Genomic DNA, 4,782 nt, shown 5'->3' with positions numbered 1-4,782 from the left:
GAAACTCACAATCTTGCTAACAAAATGTAAAAAAAAAAGACTGATACTAGAAGAAATGTTACTGTGAGTCTTGTTAGAAAACATGGAAAAATACAGATCAACGCTGCTACATGTTAGTGTTTTAGCTAGGGTTCTAGGGAAAAATCGATTTGACCATACATCCCGATATTGTGTTTGGCAATACTTGGATCAATTAAAAATGATAACAAGGCGATATTACATGAATGGTTTGTGAGTGTCCTTCAGCCTCTTACTTTTGTTTTCCACCGCTTTTTCTGTGACTCTCGAGTGAGATGGCTAACAATTAAAACTAGAAAAGTTGCATTATCTGCGATAATGCTAGTTTGAATGCTTTTCGCTGAAAGTAGTCGCTGAAGCTTTTAGCTGAAAATGGTGACGCAGTTTACTTTAATTTCTGAAGAGATTTGCTGAAAATGCAAAAGATATTTAAAAAATATTAAATTTGCTAAAAAGACTGGAAATTTTGTTGAAGAGCTATGACAGAGTGCGGAAGTTGAATTTCTGAAGTTAAATTTTGGAAAAAATGTGTAATAAAATTGCTTAAAACTCCCTAATACATGTCAATTTTGCAAAAAAAAAAAAAAAAACATCAGTGTGTTGCTTAAATATGACCTAAATTTCAAGTTAGTCCCAAAAACTTTAGCCAAAAAATTAGCTAGCTTTTTGCTGAAGCTCCAAAATAGCCTAAAATTCCTCAGTAAACCAAACTATCCAAAAACATTAGCATGTTCTTAAAACAGAAACTAAACTCCAAATTAGCATAAACAATATCTGTAGATGCCAAATTAATGAAAAAAGTTAGCACATTTTTGAAACATTTGCTAAACTCCTAAATAGCCCAAATTCTCCAGTAAACTAAATTAGTCAAAAACGTTAGTCTGTTGCTAAAATAGAAGCTAAGGACTAAAGTAGCATAAAAAACCCTGTAGATAACAAATTAGCCAAAACATTAGCATGTTGCTAAAGCAGTAGCTAAGCTTCAAATTAGCATAAAAACCTCAGTAGATGCTAAATTAATAAAATAAAGCTAGCAAATTTTTTAAACATTAGCTAAACTCCAAAATAGCTTAAAATTCTTCAGTAAACTAAATTTGTCAAAAATGTTAGCTTGTTGCTAAAATAGAAGCTAAACTCTAGTATAAAAAACCTTGTAGATAACAAATTAGCCAAAAACGTTAGCATGTTGCTTAAACAGAAGCTAAACTCCAAATTAGCAAAAAAGCTAAGAGATTTTTTAAATATTAGCTATAAATCTAAAATAGTCTAAACATTTTCAGTAAACTAAATTAGCCAAAAACGTTAGCATGTTGCTTAAACAGAAGCTAAACTCCAAATTAGCAAAAAAGCTAACAGATTTTTTAAATATTAGCTATAAATCTAAAATAGTCTAAACATTTTCAGTAAACTAAATTAGTCAAAAATGTTAGCCTGTTGCTAAAATTTGAAGCTAAACTCTAAAGTAGCATCAAAAATCCTGTAGATAACAAATTAGCAAAAACCGTTAGCATGTTGCTAAAATATTAGGTAAACTCCAAATTTAAAAAAGAAATAACTATAAAAAATTAAAACAAAGCATGTGAATATTTTTAAAGGTTTGTTGCTAATCTACTTAAAATTTTGAAATTCTGAACATTTTGATACCATTTTGATAATGAAATTGCTGAAAAGTGTGATTAAGTTTTAAGTGCCGAAAAACGTTGGAGGACAATCACTATAGAGTGAATGCTTACTAAGCGTGTTGGTTTAGATGAAAAGAAAGCGTTATCCAGACCAGAAAATACAAGTGCACCCATTCTGAAGTGACGCTGAGATACTTTTGCACCAAAAAACAAGTACAGATCAAAAAACCAAATTGTTTCTGCTTTGAGACATTGAGATCTTATACATGTGCAGTTTGCAGCAACCTATTATCCCGCTTTATTAATCCGGGTTGCTGTTAGAAATGCTCTGTGCTCCATGCTCCGATGCTTCTATTCTGCACAAAATCATCATTACAATCAAACCACATGCAATTCGTTTACAGAGAGCTGCGGAGTCTTTGATACATCTACTCAATCGAAACAAATTCACACCATGAAGGGGGCATGCATCAAAGGATTCTGCAAGTACACCCAGAGCTTTATACTGCAAACATCAAATCCTTAAAGGGTCTTCGGAAGAATGCTCGAGTAGAAACAGCCCGATAAATGGTGCGAGAAGCAGTCCCCGAAAGACTAATTTATATCAGCTAGAAAGCATGTGATAAAAAAAAAAATAGCAGCAGAGTTCACAAATAAGAAGAAGCATGTCATCTTCACTGATAAAATGTTTCAAGCTGAACCTCTTTAAGCAGTTTCTCGCTCTGCAGTGTCGATGTGCATTTTGCCTGGGAATCCTTTAAGGAGCTCTTTAAATGTCATGATGTTTGTTTACTTTTTTATCAGTGAAGTAGAGGAAATGGCTTTGGTTTCATATCACCCCAGCCATGAAGTAGATTGTTACAGTATCTGGTAATAATCTGGGCCTAAAGCGAGACTGGGCAGGCGAAGAAAGATGTGCTGGGCCAAGCTTAAATCCCCTCTGACCTTGCTGCCTTCATGCAACCAGGGTGAGATGAAAAAGAAAGCCCCAGTGCCTCCACTGCCCCCAAGAGGTGCTGGCTTCAGAATGAAGAAGGAAAACGGCGTTCAAATGCCTGGCTAATAGCTCTTATCTGGCTGATGAGTAGGCGTTTTACTGCTTTTTAACAAAGTTCCAGACAGGAGACTAAACATGCTGTATGTCCCGGCTGTTTCATGCAGAATCCATTCACTCAATTTTTCATGTCAGTGGAAGCAAACAGAAAGCACTAAACCCTTAAAGAGAGGCTACCCACAGTCCTTGAGGAATCCTGAGAAACAGTCCTAAGTGAAGAGTCGGGAAATGAAATATTCTCTGTGTCCTTCCTTCGTGGATGTGATGTGTCTGGCAGAGCTGCGGAAATGCAGCGCAAGTGATGACAGAGGAAACAAAAATCCGGATGCCTAACTACAGTTGTCCTCTTCTCTCTTTTTTTTCACACAACACGCACGATTGTCAGGATAGTTTATGGCCAGCTGTTTCATCTGTCAGCAGTCATGGTCAGGATTAATAGACCTTTAAACACAGGCAGCTGTGAACTTTCTATACTGTGGCTCCTGTGAAATTCTACTTCTCCGTCTCAAGTGATTAAACATCCAAACGGTTTTATTTCGTGAAATCTTTTATGAACTCTAATGTCGGTATAGTGTGCAAGCTCAGTCGAACAATCAAGTTGCTTTGATGGAGCTCGGTAATGTTCATTTGTGTGGTTATTAAATAAACGTTTCCTCGATGCCACATTGACGTTTTTTCTGTAAGCAGGACGTCAGGATGCAAACACTGCTTCACAAGCAAGTGACATATCTAAATGATTGATTTGCTTTTCCACGCTGACAACATTTATAAGAGGATTTTTTTCTTTTTTTTTATCCAGAGATTTGCATCAGCAGTCCTAATACTTCCCCCTGTCTCCTGACAAGTGAGGGCAAATCTATATAATGAATATAAATAAGACTGAGCCTGCAGAGCTCTGCGTCTGTATCTCCACCTTCCATGTCGGATTTTGCAGTCACACACACACACTGTGCAGTATCTGGCAAACTGTCAATACCATCGTTATCAAGCATCTTCAGTCAAATCTGTGCATCTTGTACCACACACTTTACCTTTGTTTTGTTCTAAATGTGACATTCTTAAATTTTTTTTTTTTTTTGCCTAATCAATACTTCATTGCAGGAGTCAAACTCAATCACACAAGAGGCCAAAATCCAAAACATACCAGGTTACGGGCCGAACAGGATAAACATTTATTGAACACTCTAAAGCTATATTTTAAAACTTTAAAACTGTAGCTTTTTATCATATTAATGAACTAGATATATAGCATTACCTGAGATAATGCTAGTGTGAATACTGTGAGCTGAATTTGGCTGCTGAAAATGCTGGTGCTGATAGCGGAAGATGATGGATAAAAACACTGAAGCAGATAGCTGAAATCACTTACGCTAATAGTTAAAAATGCTGAAGTTGATAGCCAGCTAAAATATTAGCTAAATGCCAAATTGGCCTAAAAAAACAATAAAAAAAAACTTAGGTTAGCCAAAAAAGCTAGCATGTAGCTGAAAAAAATAGCTAAACTTGAAAATGGTCTAAAAAGACTGAAAAAAAGCCTAAATTAGCCAAAACAGCTAGCATGTATCTGAAATATTAGCTTAACTTCAAAACAGTCTAAAAAACTGTAAAAAGCCTAAAAGCTTCAAAACAGCTAGCATGTAACTTATATATTAGCTTAACTTCAAAGCCTAAATTGGCCAAAACAGCTAGCATGTAGCTGAAATATTAGCTTAACTTCAAAGCCTAAATTAGCCAAAACAGCTAGCATGTAGCTGATATATTAGCTTAACTTCAAAGCCTAAATTAGCCAAAACAGCTAGCATGTAGCTGAAATATTAGCTTAACTTCAAAGCCTAAATTAGCCAAAACAGCTAGCATGTAGCTGAAATATTAGCTTAACTTCAAAACAGTCTAAAAACTGAAAAAAGCTTAAAAGCTTCAAAACAGTTAGCATGTAACTGATATATTAGCTTAATTTCAAAACAGTCTAAAAAACTGAAAAAAGCCTAAAATAGACAAAACAACTAGCACGTAGCTGAAATATTAGCTTTATTTCATAACAGCCTAAATAACTAGAAAAGCCTAATTACCCAAAACAGCAAGCATGTA

Source organism: Oryzias melastigma, linkage group LG17, assembly GCF_002922805.2.
Source record: "Oryzias melastigma strain HK-1 linkage group LG17, ASM292280v2, whole genome shotgun sequence".
Lineage (NCBI taxonomy): Eukaryota > Metazoa > Chordata > Actinopteri > Beloniformes > Adrianichthyidae > Oryzias > Oryzias melastigma.
This window is presented reverse-complemented; position numbering follows the sequence as displayed.